The 20,665-nt window shown below is 40.6% G+C and overlaps 1 pseudogene; it reads right to left on the reverse strand.

The window, feature by feature from the left end:
- Positions 1–14,743: 14,743 nt before the first annotated feature.
- Positions 14,744–15,967, reverse strand: LOC147451711 (aureusidin synthase-like; annotated as a pseudogene).
- Positions 15,968–20,665: the final 4,698 nt, after the last annotated feature.

A 20,665-nucleotide genomic window follows, 5' to 3' on the forward strand; every position in this document is an offset into this window, starting at 1 on the left:
TCACCTACAAAGGAGAAACATCTCATCTCTTGCTCAAAGCATGCCAACAACAAAATCAAAACTATGTCGTCTTGTTTTTCAAACACATGCATAGGATATACCAGGCTGCTATAGTCTCCTTTGGCAATCACTAATGAGCCATAATGCATATGGAAAGACTATTCTCTAAGCTGTATCTAACAACCAAATTCTACTAACTGTCTCACTGAGATGAAGCTGTGTCTTAGCTGAGGAACATAGCCCACATCTCGTAGCATGTAGGATGCACCATTGGGCAAAGACAAACAAACGTCTCTTGCACCCTCTATGTCAAATGCCAAACCATCAGCCAAGTGTACACAACCAAAACTCCCACTTGAAAATGTGTTGAACTAGTCACGATGGGGTGTGACGTGGAAAGCAACATCGCTATCTAGTAACCACTATGGAGAAAGTGTGCTATCCATAGACATATCTGCAAGAGGTACACTCGAGGCAAGCATGAAATCACCATCACTGGTATAGACTTCCACTGGAACTGCCTCTCTAGCATGTGTCAAAGTTGTATCTGTATCTCGCATACATCTCCGATGTTGTCTCATACATCTGAAACAATGGTGAATAATGTGCCCTGTGTGACCACAATGCTAACATCGTACGTATCGGCAAGAACAAGACTGTCGTCTCTCACTGTCACACATGCCTGCTACCATAGGTTAATGGCAAAAAACTATGGCGAGAAAACCTGGGAGAAATCTGACAGAGTCTCCCTTGTAAATTGAGCAAAACCTCACGTATCTCAACCATAAACCATGCCAAATTGGCAATAAAGCGAGAGGTAACTCGACCACTACACAACGATGAAATCATAATCAAAGTGCATCAAAATTGATGCTCACACATGCATACAACAACTCCACAATCTGCTATCTGCAAGCATAAACTAGGAAAAACTGCTCAATCGAACGTAAAGCGTATAACCATATACTCAAGTAGAGAGCAAACTAGCTCAAAACGCATCCCATAAGAGAAATTTCCTGCAAAAATTTGCAAAACCTGTGAAAACATGTTGTCTATCTATAGCCACACAAGCATATGCTAACTTCACTCCTGCGAGAGTGGGTACAACAACATCAAACTGTGTCCAAGCTGACAAAATCTGTCAAAGAGAGTAAACAGTCGATCACTGTCAAAGTGAGAATATATCGACCACTGTGCAAGATGGCATAATGCTAGAAACTTTAATGGAAAGAAAATTGAACAGAGTTTCCTTTGCAAAATGAGTCAAAACTCAACGCAAGCCGCAAGCCAAAAAATTACAGATAACTGCTAGAGTGGGAGTAAACTTGACCACTAAACCATTTGAGAGCAAATCGAGGATATGCATAAATCATGGAAAGAATCTAGGAAAATTTCTACAGATTTTTCCTTGTAAACTGAGTAAAAACTCAAAAAATCTCACCAAATTTCATGAAAAATAGACATTCAATATCTCAGTAAGCAGATCTGCAAATGTCTACATGTACTGCCAAAAGCCTAGCAAATTGACTTACTCCTGAACGAGTGGCTCTATGGACGTGTACTTGTCCAAAAATGCTACAAACTTGTAAACTTGCTACCTACGAGCTACACCTAGCTCAAGCGGTATCCACAAAATGCATACATAGCATGAAACTGCACGAAATTGTGCTTTAAAAAATCTCTCTCGAATGCCCCACACAGCCATACAATGCGCATTAAATCGCATCCGGATATGTAAAGATCCGAAAGTCACATCCCAAAGCATCACTTGCATATGCAAAAATAAGGTGAATTCTCTCTCAAATAAAACCATAGTGTGCCATACATAGCCAAAGATGCAAACCGCATCACTCTTTATAATGTAGGAATCAAACTGCAAAACTTCGATATGTCAAGATTGTTGACAGGCTACTGCAAAAAATTCAACACTTATTATTTCAAAAATTTGATTTAAATAGCGTGTCCAAAATGTGCCAAAATCATATGGTAGACTCCTGGATCACATGTATCTGAGTCCAAGTGTGAGAGTTATGTCAAAAACATCCGTTTTTGGGCCAAAAATGTAGCATAAACTTGCTACTATTACACTTTCTATAATTTTGATCATAATTGAAAAAAATGGATATCACCATCGTGTTTGAAATGTGCCAAAACCCCAACCTAAACTTTTGGATCATATCCATCCGACTCCATGTGATGGAGATATACAAAAAACATTGTTTCGGGAGCCAAAAATAGCAAAAACGAGCTGCAATACTTTTTGTTCCTGTTGTTTCTCTACAAAATTCAGCAATGGCTTGCTACACAAGCTCTATACAAGCTGAATATATATGCCTAAGATCTGATCTGATGTCGTCGAGCCGGATCGACCGCCACCGAGCTCAAGCCGCCATAGCCGAGCTTAGTCGCTTTCGTCTCGCCGAGAAGCCGTTGCGCGCACTTCACCAAAGCTTTGATACAATTGTGAGTGCACGTGTGTATGGATGCGTACATGTGCAGTGCAGTGTAGTGCATGAGGGGAAGGGGAGGAGCACAAGAGTGTATGGGTGGAGCAACCTCAAGGGGTGTAAGTGAGGAGCTCCTTATTCTTCATATGGAAAGAATAAGGGTATGTACACACAGTGGGTGGGCGGATGTACGACCCTGAGCAAAGGTGCAACACCTTTACCCTAACAACATTTCTAAAGTAAACAAGTTTAAGAAAGTTGACTCTCATCTCTTCTTTTATGTACAATGTCTTTCGGCACTCGCAAGGTTTCTTCTTCTTTAACAAGGTCCGCAACCATTGTAGAAAATGATCCAAAATCTCTTAAGTGTAGAGATAGAACCACAATCACTCAACCAACAACATCAAAAACCATGATCATGGCATACTTGGTATCATTGCAAGAGACCGTAAACAAACAAGGTGAAGACTTACAGGCACTTGCAATGGAGAATGGCATGCTAAGGGTTCTTGTGATTGAGAGTGAGAATCTCAAGAGGACATTTAAGATGCAAACAACACCTTTGATGCAACTTGAAGAGGAAGTCAAGGAATGTAAACGCTCTCTTGTGGACTTGAATGATTTGAAGGTGCGCACGAGCAAAGTAGAGCATGATCATGTATTGACAGAGGAGAAATCTGACACCATGAGTCTGGATGTACGCAATATGAAAAATGTATGCAGAGTGTATGCACAAACAAGTTTTGGGCTGATGTATGTGGTAGAAATCTGGTTCCTAATTCCTCCCTCACGCAAGCTATGGCTCAAACAAAGAATTTTGAGAATGAAAATGTGGAGGGCTTGAAGGAATGGGAGTGACGTTCCAAGAACATTGTTATTCATGGAATTTCCATAGAGAAGTTAGATGTCTCCTTCTCTTTCCATTGTTATCAAAGGTTTCTTTAAAATCCGCATTGGCATGTCCAGAGTTATGGTCTATGGAGCACATGCAGTGGGTAAGCAAGGAGCTCCACGCTTGAGAGAACGACCAAACGATAGATTATCCTTGATAATAGTTGGATCTATTTGAGGGATTAAAAATGTTTTTTATATGAAGATCGAACTATTAAGCAGCAAAATATGTGTCGCAAGGCACATGAGGAGAGGGAATTTTAAAAAAAAAGGAGATCACTCACGAAGAAAATGTGCCCAATGACGAGGCAAGTCCCTCGATCAAATAGGAACGTGCGACCTATGAGGCGGAGTTACAATTGAAAACATACTTTTGAAATTGCAATGGATACCCATGGAATGCGGGGGTTGGCATTGATGAACTAACAAGCGAAGCCCATGTTGTACTTCTTGTTAAAACTTGGGAGCATGATATACAAAGGATTAATGGCTTGGAGAATTACAATGTATGTTCATTGATGTGGTCAAAGAATCTCAAGCAAAAAAGAGGGCATGGAGGAGTAGCATGTATGGTTAAGAAAGGATTGGAAGATTTTGTATCAATTGTGAAAGATGACAAGTACAAACGTATGTATGGCTGAAAATTATGACACCAAAAAGAGCACACATTTTTGTAGCCAGTTTCTACATCCCTCATCATGATTCCCCCTTTTATGCTTGTATGGATAGGGATCAGCCATTTTTTTATTTAGAAGAGGACATTGTTTATTTCAAAGACAAAGGTGATGTTATTGTCTTTGGGGATATGAATGCTTGCACAAAAACATTGCAACATGATACTCAACAATTTGATATGCCATAAGTATGCCATACAGTTTAAGGGAGGTGGAGGAATTTCACTTGGATGATCTTACTTCAATGGATGAGAAAGAGCCGGATCACTATGAAAAGCTACTTTTACACATGTGTAATAGCATGCGTATGCTCATTGTCAATGGTGTATCTTTGTGGAGTGGAACCAATGGATTTACATGTAGAAAACATAATGGGGATAATGTGATTGACTATATTCTACTCTCCAAAGCCATCATGTATCACATAAAAAGTTTTATGTTTGGCCAATGGACCCCGAATCAGACCATCAGACCTTATGTTTGACCTTGCATGTGGAGAAGCAACTAAGCATGGTAATCTCAACCAAAGGGAAGAGAAGTTATCGCTATGTATGGATTTCAAGCAGACACCAATGTACATTGAAATGGTTGAGAAAAAGTTATGGGTGACAAAGCTTCAATATGACACACCATTGGAAACTAAATGGGAAGCTTTCCAGAAAGTTATTTGTTCTTGTGCCGAAGAATGCTTTGCCATAAAGCATGTCCATGATATCAACAAAAACAGATCACATAAAAGGTGATTTGATAAAGAATATCAAGATGCTCAAAAGTCCTTGATAAATCTTGATGCAACTATGGACAAGGATAACTATCAAAGTCATTTGCATACATACAAGGCATTGATTCAAAAGACGAGAAGAAGATAGGAAGTAAAGCAACAATGTTTTCCAGTCCTAGAAAAGGCACGTGCATGTGGAAGATTTTGAAGAAACTTGAGGGGTAAGCGGATTGAGAATTTTGGTAACTTGAGTCTTGTGGATATGTACACACATTGTAAGCAACTATATGAGCAACCAAATGTTGTAGAAATGCCATTTTATGGTTCACTCCCATGTATGCCCTCGTTTTTTACTATTGACGATGTATGCGGTGGGCTTGAAAAGTTGGCAACTCGCAAAGCGGGAGATCTTCAAGGTATCAACTCAGAGATGATTAAATGGATGAGAGATTTTAAACATGAGTGGATGTGTGATATGTTCAACCTTGCACTTCAACATGGTATGCCTTATTATTGGAGTACTAATTGGGTCAAGCCTTTGCATAAAAGAGGGGATGTAAAGAATGTAAACAACTACTAAACTATAATGATTGGGTCTCTTATGGCAAAGTTGTTTGGGTGCATAATGGAGATGAAATTGAGTGATTGGGATGAGGAAAATGACAAGTGTGCAAAAGGACAAGCAGGTTTTTGTTGATGCCATAGCACCATTGATTATCTTGTCACTCTTCGTGTTCTCATGGGGGAAAGTCTGTTGAAAGGCAAGCGATTGTATTGTTGTTTAGTGGAATTTAAGAAAGCCTTTGATATGATTCCACGTAACAATTTGTGGAGAAGGATGGAAGAACTCCGAGTGCTAAGTGAGTTTATGTGTGCAGTTTCTCGAATCTGTGAGAAGGTGATGTGTCAATTGTGCTTGAGAAGAGGAATTTCAAAAAAAATTGCAAGCACTATTGGGGTTAAACAAGGATGTCTGTTGTCACCAACTCTCTTTGGTCTATGCATCGATCAATTAGAACAAATGATACTTGACTTTATGCAAGAAGAAGGCATTGAAGATCACTATTTGCAATGCGGTAGTCATGTGTTTGTTGTATGCGGATGATGTAGTGCTTCTAGCACACACTGTAGAAGATGCACAAAAGCTTATGGTTGTCCTTGAGAACTTTTGCTTGCATAGCGGGCTCACTGTGAATGAATCCAAAACAAAGGTTATGCTTGCAAAAACCAACCAAAGGAGAAGCCATGCATTGTGTACAACAATGAGACACTGGAAGTTGTTGAAAGCTTTAAGTACCTTGGCCTTGAGGTCCCGGCCAATCACAAGTGGCATGAATGTGTTTTGTGTTGTTTGGAAGTGGGAAAGAGAGTATACTATGCATTTGAGAACATGTGTAATGTGGGAAACATCAAGTGTTGGGTTCTCAAGAAGTACCTTTTTGACACATTGATGACACCGGTTCTTCTGTATGGAGTTGAAGTGTGGGGTGGGAGCATCTCAAAGTCTACTTGGAAAGAGCTTGATAATGTCCAACAGCATTTTCTTACAAGCTTTCTCCAAGTTAAGACACAAACACCATATAAGCTCCTACTTCTTGAGTCGGGATCTCTTCCAAGTGAGGTTATGGACTTGGAAAGGGTTGTGGAATACATGATAAAGATGCGTCAAAATCCCTCACATCGACTTCCTACAATTGCATGGGAAGCAAGCAAAAGTTCAAAAGATACATAAAAGCAAGATCTTAAGCACGGGATGGATGCAAGACATAAAGAAGTGATTTAGGAGATGGGATGCATTACACATGCTACATGATGCCTCAATTGACTCGCAAGTGAATGAAGCTTTTCTACAACACCAATGTATTACGACTTGGGAGGAATCTGGTGGGTCACGCTTCATACATTACACTACCCATATTGCCCCCAACTACAAAGCCATGCTCTTTGCTGAAAGGGGAAACCGTACTCTCACTTACATGCTTGAGCTTATCCCCTTGTTAGCAATACGGACTATCGCAACCATTTGGCTTAGCTCCCACTCTCTTCGATGTGAGATAGGGCGTTGGGGAAATGGAGAAGAGTCAAGTCAATTGTGCACATTATGCTCACTGCAAGTTCAAGAGTCTGAATACCACACACTACTAGGGTGCTCAGCTTTTGGTCACATCCGAACTTGCTTCCCTCACATTTTTAGCCATGACTTAGACCTACGCACCTTCCTCTCCCAACCACAATGTGGGCTCTCCATTGTGATTCTCATCACTACAATTTAGGAGCATCGAGAGTTGCTCATCAGCCACACACATACTACATCACATGTAACTTTGATCCCATAGGTCATAGTTGACCTTCAAGGACAATAATTTTTTTAAACCTTTCTATCTTTTTTTGTGTGTGTGTGTGTGTGTGTGTTTGATTGAAAAATCCCATCACTTAGAATCATATAATGAGAGAACTTAAATACTGTTTGCACTTATCTTCTGAATACAACAAAGAAAAGTAGATCTTTTTTAATTATAAAAATTGTTACAAGATCTTTTGGTACATAAAATATATAGGAGCTTAGCCGGAACTCCTATCAGATGAAAGCAGGGATCTTTACCTACCAGCCAACCACAAGTACAATCAATTAGAATTAATTTGCACTAAATGGGTGACAGGTACATCAAGCAATCTCCACTGCTTGTTATCGCTGTCACACCCTGAAGCCCAACCCTACTCCTAGGTATATGTTACATTTTCTTTTGCTCGTCTATGTAAGTATGGTGAAGTACGGTCTATGAAATTTTTAACTGGTTTACAAGGCTTAGGGATGGGGTCTCTAATTTCTAATGGCTTATTCTAATTATTCCCTTTATGTGCTGCCATGATCTTGTCCCGAATCCTTTGTAGCTTGAATACATCACGTGTGACGCTCATCCTAGTTGTCTGCCTGTACCCCTGTTTTTCATCAATGATTAAATATGCGAGTTTAGCATCCTTTTTAGAAACTCTACTATATGTTGCCACCGGGCAAACCTATTGTTATGGTATACAAGAAAACATCCTATTTGCTAAGTTTTCATGATTTCTTGAAAATTTCGGCAGCATTTTGTTTGTAAAACCAGTTATTTTAAAAAAAAAACCATATTCCAATCAAACCATACATCTATCCTCACAGGAGGTGTCTAACTCATTGATCCATTCGTTTTTAGAAGAGCATATTTTAAACCTTTCGTTTATACTTACAAACCTTATATCCAAGGTTTTTATGTACCAATTCCCTTCTTTATATACCCCATGTTGCTTTAGAGGCAGCCATTCTCTCTAGGTTTTAAAGTTAAGTATATACTACTTTTGATTTCGTGAAAATTTTGGCAGGACCTTGTTTGTTCTATCAATCTTTTTTCAAAAAAAACCTTCTTTACACAATGACCATTTCTTAATCGGAGGTTATCCCGAATCCTCTTGCCAAGTATTGATACCTCTTTATGCCCGATATTTCGTAAAAGAAAAAAACTGGTAAGGAAAGAAAATAAATTTCGACAACTATACTCAAGGCTTATAGTTCACTTGGTTGTTACTTGAAGTAGACATCTGTGGTTCTCCTTTTGGCAGCTGAGGTTCAAGGTAGTGCACTCCTTGAAATTGTCACCTTCATTTGTCAAATAATTTTGTGTATAGACATTAGTCCAATTATACATCTTTTTAGGTATACTATATACCGGTTTTTAGGCTAAAATAATTATTAACCGCGCTTATGAATGCCAAGCCATATGCTTGAGTATGAAAACATACGAGTGTGGATTATCAATGCATGAATCTTGTGCCTATTTTCGTGTCATGAATATGGAAGATATTCGTTCAAAACTATAAGCGTTATGTTCATGTATGCATAACAAGTCTATGCTACACCAGAGTTCTCGCTCGTAGGCAAGTCCCAATTGTAGGAGTTTCTTGCTTATGAGACAGTACGGTTCATGTGTATGCCTATAACCAAGTACCTTCTTTGTGAGAAACTGCTAATGGAAGATGTGTCAAGATAGATTAATCCTACGACATGCTTTGTGAAAAAATAGAGTAAGGTTTATTGACAAAGAAAGCTATACTGAAAAGAACGTCATAGCATACTTTGTGAAAAATTAGAGTAGGTTTATTGACAGAGAAAGCTATACAGAAAAAACCTTTTTACCTTCTTTGTACTTGTTTGCAGTCTGCAAGTTTTCCCTTGTGTATGGGAGAGGACGATTCCCTTGGGAGGCTTGGTGGTGTAGCGTTTACATAATGCAAGCTTGCGTGCAGTGCCTTGCCAATATGAGTGCTTACAGTAACTTTGCTGTGTGTGAGACTCTCTGTGCAGAGTATGTGTGTATCCTTTGAACTAGCGTTATTAAACCTTGCGACGCCTCAGTTTTATACGACTCTTCCTTGCGGTGCCTTAAAGGCAGTCCGTGTTTATGTTTAGCTGGAGCGAATTTTTTCGCCAGAGCCTGCTTACGGCACTGCTTTTAGTTGCGCTGGCTACTTTTGGCAAGGTGCGCCACTTGCATGGTTGTATAATCCTTAAAAAAACTATTTCATTATATGTATCCTATGTATGGTTACTGGCAATTTGCCAGGTTGATATTTGCAAGGTGTTCTTTATACCATGAATTTAGCCATGGCCATTAGCGAGGTGTTGCATACCATATATTACGCTTTTTGCAAGGTTTTTACGCTTTTTTAAATTTGCTCTTTTATATACTGTGCATATTTACCTTGTTGATCAAGCAGTGGGCAAAAACAGTTCTACCTGTACATAGTACCAATAAGTGCTTGAGTTGAAAAAAAGGGGGGGGGGGGAATTTTTGAGATACGGACACCATACTGCTCGTGAGAGTTTTTTATGCACACTTTGCATCCATATGGTGTAAATTCACAAAAAATTGAAAATTTCAAGGAGGCTAACATGAATCTAGGGAACTTTTACAAAGTTTCTGGCTCGTCTATGCAAAAATAAAAAAAGTAAGGGTGCCTGCTTGAATAATCCATCATCCATCATCCTGCTCGTGTTGCATGTCTTCGTCTTTCTATCAATCCTCAGTCAATGATGTTGTTGTCTGTGTCAGTTTGATAAAAAATGTTAGTAAAACATTTGCCTTGTTATTATGCTAGCATGTGTGTGTTATGTTGTTTATATTATCAAGTGTTGGACATCCTGTATCCTTTTGTCCTATATATTGTGTGCTATCTTGTGTGTGTGTGTGTGTGTGTGTGTGTGTGCGTGCATCTTGAACAGTGTGTTTATACCTACAATCTGAATGAATTGAATTGAGTATGACAAACATAGAGCAGAAAAAATTGGGGCATAAGATGTCGAGCCGATACCAAAAAGTTGACCAGTAGGCTAGATATGCGATATGTCAGTGCATGTTCCATAAATTTTGTGTGTGTGTGTGTGTGTGTGTGTGTGTGTGTGTATGTGTGTGTACACGTGTTCAGTAAAGTGCATGGTCTTCGTGTAGGTATAAGTGTATGATATGCCAGTGTGTGTACAATAAAGTGTGTAAGTGTGTGTGTGTGTGTGTGTGTGTGTGTGTGTGTGTGTGTGAGAGAGAGAGAGAGAGAGAGAGAGAGAGAGAGAGAGAGAGAGAGAGAGAGAAATATGTGTGATCCAGGAAGAGGGAAAATAATAATTGTGTTCCATAAAATGTGTGTGTGTGTGTGTGTGTGTATGCACGCATGCATGCTCCATCTCCCTTTATGAAAACACAATGAATCAGCACACTTAAATTTCATGTTGTCATGGGATTGGCACATTCCCATGTATTATATTATTTTGAGAGGATTGTGAGAACTCCCCCTTGCAAGGAGACTTGCAAGGTTTTTTTCTTCAAAACATAACTGTGAGGGAAAGCGTCATTTGGGCAAGGCCATGGCCAAATGGTAAGGGTCCTTAGGGAAAGCCTTGCCACAAGTCAGGCATGCATATGTAAGAGGCTCTATATGTAGGGTATATTGAGGATGGTTTGGAGGAGACTAGCATGTCGGACCACCCTTGGTCTAAACTCATATCAAATCTTGGGTCTCTCTCTCTCTCTCTCTCTCTCTCTCTCTCTCTCGTAATGGCGGGGAGGAGGGGAGGCCATGAGGAAGGCATGTGAGTTGGCATGCAAGAAGCACGCAAAGGGGCATGCAACCAATTGAGGGTGGTTAGGGAGGAAGGTGAGTAGAAAGAAGTGTGGGATCAAAAGCTGAACCACTCAACGAGGAGTGATGACCATGAGAGGTGGGATTATACATAGTACGGGGCCAGGGTTGACCAACTCAAAATCAGCCGCAAGAGGGCTCAATGGGGGCACCTTAAGGCTGCAACAAAAGGCCATCATTCTTAGCTCACCATTGGAGCTCTCTAGCAGCTATTATGAGGCCAGCTTGTGGTTGCTCTACACGTGCTTGCTGCACCATGGCCAAAACTTCTCAATTTCACATTTAGGGTGGCCCTTGGGTGCCCATGAGAGCCCTAAGTCCACCTCAAGGATTCATTCACCCCATGGGCAAGAAAGGGTCCCCACAAGGAGAGAGGCAGCACAACTATTTTGCTTTTGTCTCTCACTATTCGCATGCAGCGCAAAAGATAAATTTGCTTTGCCCATTTAGGTTTTGCCCATAAAGTTTTGGGTAAGGCCAAAAGCCCTAATTCAAGGAGACCTTAGAGCTCTTTTCCACCGTCCATGTTGCTAGCAACACGTTTGGCCGCAACAAGCAACACGTTTGGCCGCAACAAGCAAGGTAAGGAACACAATCTTTAAAAATTGCAAGAAGAAAATTTCAGGTTTTGATAGTTTCAAAAAAGGATTTGAATTTCATACAAGGAAAGGGAAATTAAAGCTTTGAAGATATTTGAGTAGAGATTTTTGAAGGCCTCTAACATTGGATTATTATGCCAAAGCCCCTTAAGGGGCCGCAAGGAGTCAAAAACCAAAAGAGCATACAAGGTATCCATTGCATTTTTTAAAGGAATCTAGATCTTGTGTTTATGAGGTCTCAAGAACCAAAGAGCATACAAGGTATCAATTGCATTTTTAAAAGGAATCTAGATATCGTGTTCAAGAGGTCTCAAGAATCGGCTACATACAATTTCCATGCTTCCACACACAAAGAAGGGGAGCTGGGGCTTGTAGAAAAATTCGCCTGGGGGATCAATCATGGAAAACTTATTGCACCACATAAGTGTAAAGGAAGGGCGTTTTTCAAACGATTGGATAAGCGAATACATTTGGGGTTGACTCCCAATAATTTCCCCTGTAAACTTTTAAGTAGGGGGGTGGGATATAAGTCTCACTCAATGGGGGAGAGGAAAAGAAGAGATTGAGATCTATTGAAAGGAGAGAAACATACTTCTCTCTATGAAACCTATCAATAATAGACATCACCGTTGACATATATGATAGAGAGTTTGATGAATATGTTAGAGGCCAACATTGCTACAACAACTTTTGTAATTCTCATCTGCTCTCAAGTGAAACTCAATCTCCGATATTACAAAACCTAAACCCTTTTCACATAGACCACCGCAAGTTTATCTATACTCACACAAAGGGTTTCAAAATTTCATCTACAAGGTCAACGGCTGTCAGGCCAAGAGCCAAAGGCCAGGGACCAGTCTGAACCAAACTCAGGGGTGCCTATGTAAAGGGCAGAGGTTGGCCTAGAGAGGGGTTCTAGACTTCCTCTAGTCTCACAATGGTATCAACGCTAATTTGGGAAATGCAAACCATGGAGCTATTTTGGGAAAAGAAGGTGCATGAACGTTGCCTCTCTTGGGCTCTTGAGGAGGTAGGATATCCATGGGCATGGCTACTTAGAGGAGGAAGAGCATTGGGTCAACCACCGTGATATCGCGAGCATCTAGGTGCGTTAAAGTTGTGCTAGGGAGGGGGTGTTTTTTCATCTCTTTGATGACTTCTCTCAAGCTCTATAGAGCACTCAGCAAGTGCTTTTCTCTCTCCCACGCTATTGGCATCACTGAAGCTCAATTTTTTTTTTGGTTATCTCACTTGAGCGCCCAACGTTGAGCACCCCAGGCAAGGTTACTTATAAGTTTCTCCTCTAAGGGAGTGTGCCCATGGCACACCCCCCTATTCTCCTCTAAGCTCGCAAGCAAAGCACAACAAGTCAATTGAAGGTGGTAAGAGGAGCTCGAGTCCAAGCTTTGGTATCAAAATTATATGAAGTTCAAAGAATTCCAAAAAAATTAGCAAGTTACAAGAAATTCCATGAATTCAAGTACACATCTCTTTGATATTCTTTATTTGACAATGTTTTTGACTACCAAAACGGTATCAACCATAGTCTGCACAGTACAAGCCGGTTGGTGCTAGAAACAAATATTTACTATCTACAAGTTGATGATATCTACTCATGGATTAGACATGATCTTTTATTACGAGACTTCCAATCACAACAAAGTTTGCGATTGGGCGGTGATTTTGCCAAGTTCGTTGTTGACATCGACAATTGCCTACGACTTGGTGGTATTGAATTAGCAAGGCTAATCGATTTTGGTTGCGGTTGTTCATAGAGACTCTGATCTATTCCCAACAAGTGACTTTCTCTCTAAGTTTTGTGTGCTACTACCCCACGGTCAGCTACTCTCACGGAGGGTACCCACACTGAAAAAAGGCCAGAATGATAGCATCAAATTGCTTGATATCTAAGAGTTTAGAGCACTACAAACATGCATGACTATTTAGAGTCTAATTTTGCACAGTTGAATGAAAATGTCACCAAGATGTCAGATATGCTTGTGCAAATCATGCAATAGTTGGCCAAAGGCCAAGTTAATGAGCAGACTAGGGTTTCTGTGACACCTATGCCTAGTGGGAGCGCCCATGATCTACCGGAGAAAGCCAATCTTGAGGGGTTGCACCTTCTTTCTCAAAATGGATGACTTGCTGAAGAATACCAATCCATCAATTTTTTAAGGAGAAGAAAGGGAGAGCAACAAAGATATTGTGAATATATTTTTGAGCAAATGGGATGGGATTCATGATCTCAAACGCACTCCAGATGCAGTCAAGGCGTTGCAAACGAGTTTGACACTAGAAGGCAAGGCCTCCAAATGGTGGATGCTGCTCAAGGAAAGGGAATCATACCATAGACTTGGGCAAACTTTGAGAATGTATTCAGGAAGGAATTTTTGCCCACAAATGAAGCGTATAGGAATTGGACTGCATGGGATAAGTGCTCTATGCATCAGCATAAGACGCAATTGGAGCATATCTTGCACTATCGTGATGTGATTCTCAAGTTGGAGGTTCTAAATACCTTTCAACAAGTGCATGGGTTCATATGTGGGTTGACACTAGAACTTGAGAAGCATGTTAAAACCTAGGACCCCAAGATGCTTGAGGAGGCTATAGTACAAGTGCATATATACGACAATCCTGATGAAAAAGAATTGCATAACATTCACACGTCTAACCTTGCATGCAAATTCACAAACACAACATGGGCATAAAAAGAGAATTTATAGTAGCCACGTCTGATACATCCAAGAAGCCCTAGAAGCTAGGGGCCATCTGTCTAGTAAAGAGTTTGAGAAGGCAAGAAAGAAAAGTTATGTTTTACATGTTTGGGGGGTGTACACAAAAAAAAAATGTCCCAAGGAGAAATTTGTTTCCCAAGGTAAGGAGAAAGTGATGCACATGGTGCAACTATTGCATATTGAGTCCTCCTCTCATTTTTCTAATATGGAAGTAAAACACACCAAAGAGGTGCACAAGTGTTGTATCACGGACCCAATGTGGCAACCGATCCTTGGGCCACATGAGTTGGTGTGTACGCATGACTTTATCCAAGTTCACAAGGTGTGAATCTTGGTAGGCGATGTTGCTTCACACAATTTTGATTGCAAAGAACAATCCTCATCCTCCTCATAGCAAGCATTCTATTCAACATATTGTGGCTCAACCTACAGAGGATCCTCTTTGGCTTGGCCAAGATGCAAGAATTTATGCCACCATTGCAAGAATTTATTGCCTTTTCTCTCACGGTCTCTTCAAGTCTACGTGTGTTCCTAAGGCATCAATACCTTCCAAGTTTATGCACACATCAAACTTGGATCTTCCTATATGTTGGGGCACCTCCTCTAGCTCTAGTATCTCCTCGTGGAAGTTGTCCGCCCACACCTTCCTCGACCTCTTCAATAATGCTCTTGTTGTCTTGTCAATCATCCCCAAAGCCCTCTCCTTGATTTCCTTTAGACGTTCCTTGAGATTCATATACTTCTCCTTGAGCTTTTCTCGTAGACGGCCTACCATCGTTGGAGGTCCACCATGCCTAAAATTCACCACCGAGCCATTGCTTGTGTTGCTCCCTCATTGAGCCATGCATTTAGCACATCTTGGTACTTGTATGGAGTTTGGTGGTGTCTACAACATCCCTTATTCTTAACCTCACCAGGTTGGCATTCCCATCATAGAAGAGAAATGTTGCATTCGAGAAGTCAAAGTCTATCAAATCTTTTCTTTTGCCTCCCAAACTCTTCCATATCTTAGAGAGGGGGTCGATGTTTGAATGGTGGGCGTGGAAGATAGGATCACGTCTCATAGAATAAAGTGTGCCAATGTCCTCATTATTTGAATTAACAAGATTGCAAATCCATACTGGACTGTGCCATGAAGAAGATTTTCAATGGTGCCTGCTCCCAATTCTTCTCCCGGTTCGGATCGTCACCTTGACTATAAGCTTGACTAAAGAACAAAGATGGAGTCTTTGAGTTGATGACCATTTGCCGATACATGAGGGTGTTGTTTGCTGCAAGTTGGGCAATTGCGGGGCGACTCAATGAATTTGTAGTTGAGATCCACCACATTAGGGGTTTTATGCAAGGGATTGCGGTAGAGAGGGCAGAGGGCTTTTATTGTCATGGTGGAAGACTATACCTTGATGCAGAATCCCAAGTCCAAAAAGGAAGGAGAATGTGACATTCTCATCATAAATTGCATCATAGAAGGCACAATGGACATTCACTTGCTACAAACATTGGCGAGGATCAGAGGTAGGGAGTTTTCCTTAGAAGCTTGTAAGCCTGGTTGTACTTTGATGTAAGGAGGGACTTGGTGGGCAGAGAAGCGAGCATGCATGGGTAGCTTTGTGGGGAGCTTGAAGTTTGTGATGATGGAGGCAATAGAGTCGATGACATCAAAGCTGTTGCTAACTATATTGAGCTTTGTAGTGTCATTCACAACAATGAATTGGAGGGCGGGCATGATGGGCTAAAGCTGATAGAGGAGCCGATTTTCATAGCTACCACACATGCTACCAAGCCTAATTATGCATCCTCTCTACTCTTGACCGGGGCCTCAGCATCGTTGTCATTGATGATGTAACCTACCTCTGATGATAGATGGTTGTACAATGGATGCAATGACCTTGCAACTTCAGCCCATTCTTGAGACACCCTCTTCTAGGCATAGAAGAACCAAGCCCTATTGCTGGTTGTTGCCATCGCCCTCCTCCACCAAAGAAAACACATGCACAACATCCAGCTTTACATGCGCGCAGCCCCATCTCTGACACTTTGCTTGCTCTTTTAAAGGGGCTTTTTTCAAGACCGTTATTGATATTTTTTAGAAGTTTGTGCAAGTTTGCATTTCTTTTAAGAGATTGAAAAAAAGGAGAAAGCTTACATGTCCATGCAACGACTTTGGGTTGCCTCGCTTTGAGGACATGCATGCAAATGAAGAGGTTTTTCTCCAAAATATTGACCATTGCATTGTGTGTGTGCACATGTGTGTGTGTGTGTGTGTGTGTGTGTGCACAAGTGTGTGTGTGTGTGTGTGTGTGTGTGTGTGTGAGAGAGAGAGAGAGAGAGAGAGAGAGAGAGAGAGAGAGACTTTATCGTCGAGCTCATAGGAACTCCATCTCACTGGGGGTATCCTTGCCCTTCAAATTTCCAAGATATTATGATTTTCTTGGCGTTATAGTGTATTTTCTAAAGCGTAGCTAAATTTTTTACCTGTAGAAAATGGACAAAATGCATTTAAATGGGTAAAATATGCGACAAAAACCAACTTTGATATTGGCACTCCAAATGGGAAGAGAGTACCCAGTTGACGGACCTTTTACTAGTTTTGGACATTTAGTATTATTTATTTTAAAGTGTTAAATTGTGGACCATGCTTAAAAATCTATAAATTCTCTAATTTTTGGCAAACAAGAGTGCCGATCAAAAATCAACGAGAGAGAGAGAGAGAGAGAGAGAGAGAGAGAGAGAGAGAGAGAGAGGAGACCGAGTGGTTCTACAAAGCAAAAGTGAAGACTTGGTTGTTTAAAAAATAAACACACACACACACACATGGTGAGGCGGTAGAGAGGGAGGGGGGATACGAGGAAAGCATATGAATTTGAATTTCATAGTTATTATACTAGAAAAATAGCAAAAGGCCTCACGATCTATAACAAAGGGAGAGGGGGAATATGAGGTAAGCATAGAGACTTTGAATTTCATAGTTATTGTACTAGAAAAATAGCGAAAGGCCTCAAGATCTATGTGGCAAATCTTCGATTCAAGCATATATATATACACGTGTATATATGTATACAGGTGTGTGTGTAACACACACACACATACATACATACATACATACACACACACACACACACACACACACACACACACACACACATATATATATATATATATATATATATATATATATTATATATATATATATATATAGATATAAAGAGAGAGAGAGAGAGATCTATCAAGAGTTTGTGTCATGCATCACTTTTAAAAATGCAATAGACTATACATGTAGGAGGAGAGAGGTGATGTTTCAATGACTGCAACAACGCACGGGTCACATACTAATTACCAATTATGTTTAGATTGAAAATAAATGCTTAAAAGAGACCAGTGTACAACACTTCTCGTCTATACTAAACACCACCTCTTTGATGAACCAACGGTCTTGGCATAAAAGGTGGAGCCTTCGGTTGCTTGTGTGAATCTCAAGGCAAATCGATGGTCACAAAAATGTGAAGACTTTCTGTATGATGTATACTTTTCTCCGTTGGAATTTGAACCCAAGGTGATCCTTGCTCAAAGAGCTAGGTCTATCCAAAACATTGCATAGGTTTCCTGGCCTAGTGGGCAAAATATATTAAACACTTCCCTACAAAATCAAAGGCACCCAATTTTGTGCTCAAATTGTTCACCATAGATCACATCAATTTAGTTTCTCTTATGTCCATGAGTTCTCTTATTATCATACACCTGTTTAACTTCCCAAGAACAAAGAGGTCAAAATTTCTTTACCTTTATATGCTCTTTCTCTTCCATGTCTAAGCTAGTCCTTATCCCATCCTCCACAATCACGAGGATGTTCCTAGTTAAGAAGGAACCCAAGCATGTCTTCAAGGTTGTGTTTATACTATTGGCCAATGTTCAGTAAAAAGTGTGCCTTTGTTTACAATGCGCAAATTAAAATTTATTGATCTTGCTCAAGAGGAAAGGACAAAGGAACAAATATTCACAAGGACCCTTGGAAAAATTAGTAATTTTAACCAAATGTATAACTTAATTTCAATTTCATTTTCAATCAAAATTTTCATAAAAGGGTTTATGTATGGTTGGAAAGATGAATGTGCCAATTGATAACACGAGCATTTATCTTGCTTGACCCACATTTTCCTCTTTTTTTGCCAAATTCACAAATGTGAGTGGTAGATAATATTACATATATAAAAAATAATTACATGAGAAAGTTCTGCTTAGACTGAGCCAGATCATCATACGACCACACATCATAGTCCAATAACCCCAAACCATAGAGATTTGGCTGACAAGGGAGCAACCCTGACACAAAGAGCTAGTTGAACATGGAGCTACCCTACCGAGGGGGGACGCCAAGCAGTAGACCAATCAATGAGGGGATGCCACCTCCACACCACCTGTCCACCTTACCATCTCCGAGCTACCAAGAAACCCAAAAAGAAGAACCATTGCCGACATTGGTCCCATGCCTTGAGATAATGAAGCCAAAGATGAAGCAAAATAGCTCAGTACCCTCGAGACCAATCCAATAGCGACGCACCAATTACCAGATGCGAATAAGGTCCTATTAATTAAGGTATGAATGAGGAGATAAAGGAGGAGAGGATATTGTTCAAAAATTTACTTTTGCTAGGTGTCAAGGGGCCTTGGAATCCCTCTCCTTTTTATAATAGTACAGATTCAAAATTTTGCATAATTGCATAATTTTGCATAACATGCTTTGCGTCTCCCGGCTGCACAGCACATTAGAGAGAGAGAGAGAGAGAGAGAGAGAGAGAGAGCTTTTACATTGTCTAATAATAGAAACTTAACTTTCTTTAGGTACTTCTAGGCCAAGTGGGAATGTAACATCTATACTATATATAATTGAGCTTAAAATTATCAAGGAAGGAGAGGGCATCCATGTGTCACTCTCTCCTTCATTTCAAGAACCTTAAGAAAGATTTGGCTTGAAATGTAAAAGTGAAAGGTAAGTGAGAAGTCATTTGGTTTGAAATGTAAAAGTGAAAGGTAAGTCATAAGTCATTTGGTTTGAAATGAGAAGTCATTTGGTTTGAAATGTAAAAGTGAAGGGTAAGTACCAAGTACTGTGATGATGATAGAAAATGAAAAGACCTAATTTTGACTTCTCAGTTTTGAAAAAAAAAAAAAAGGTCACAATACTTACTACTTAGTACTATATATATATTTATATTATTTAAACTTTCTAGCAAGGCCATGGAGTTTCACTCCAGCTTTCAATTTTGAAGGGTGATTACTTTTGTTTTTGTAAAGGGTGTCTCTATTTCGTAGCTTGGAAAAATAACGAGCAACGAGCTATACCACACATGGATAAATTGGTACATCTCAAACGTGCACGTGTTTATGTGTGTGTGTGTGTGTGTGTGTGTGTGTGAGAGAGAGAGAGAGAGAGAGAGAGAGAGAGAGATGCAGCATATCGTACATCTGAGAGAGAAAGATCATGTTTCATTTTCTATGGCATCATCGTGTGTGTCACAGGTTTGAGAGAGAGAGAGAGAGAGAGAGAGAGAGAGAGACGTCTTCGTTATTTGCTACAGTTTTTGCTCTATGTGTGTGTGTGTGTGTGTGTGTGTGAGAGAGAGAGAGAGAGAGAGAGAGAGAGAGAGAGAGAGAGAGAGATGGGGGCGGGATCCCATTTAGTCTTGCTGAAGAGTGTGTGTGTCTATTTCTATGAGAGAGAGAGAGAGCGTGCCATTGATTGGCCTAAGCGCTTGTGCACGTGTGTCGCACGTGTCAATGCAAGGAACTTGCTGATACACCGTGTGCGAGCCACAAATGGCTCCAAGCACACAACAAGCTTAAACTAGTAAGCTCAAAGAAGGCGATGGTGTGTCACTCACTGCTCTACGCTTCCTTCGTGGAGGATTCCTCGCCGCGAAGAAGAAGGAGCCACCGCTTTGCCGCGCTCAACTGCTTCACCGTCGTCGTGCCTTCGTAATGCTCGATCGCCCACTCTCTCTCTCTCTCTCACACACACACACACACACACACACACACACACACACACACACACACACACACACACAAGGAGGTGAAGAAGAAGAAGATGGAGATGGAGATGGAGATGGAAATGGAGCAAGAGCACTCTTCTATTGCACAAATGAGAGAATGAGTGAATTTTGGGTTTAGTTGACTTTTATATGAGCTCACCCCATTCACACTTGGGCGCCCATGCTTAGCCAACTAATCCCTTGAATGTTCCAGTTAGAGTGCGCCTCTCATCAGCGATCACTCTTACCCTTTTCCTATTGGACCGACAAGCCCGGTACCTGACTCTACCAAATAAATAATACAATGTCCGCCTAGGTTACAACGTCCGTCGCCTCGTAGGTAATAGGGTGTCCGTGAGCCGTGAGGGTTAACATACCCCCCTTCCTGATGTAGA

This window comes from Adiantum capillus-veneris, chromosome 8 (assembly GCF_014529385.1).
Source record: "Adiantum capillus-veneris isolate H3 chromosome 8, ASM1452938v2, whole genome shotgun sequence".
Classification (NCBI taxonomy): domain Eukaryota; kingdom Viridiplantae; phylum Streptophyta; class Polypodiopsida; order Polypodiales; family Pteridaceae; genus Adiantum; species Adiantum capillus-veneris.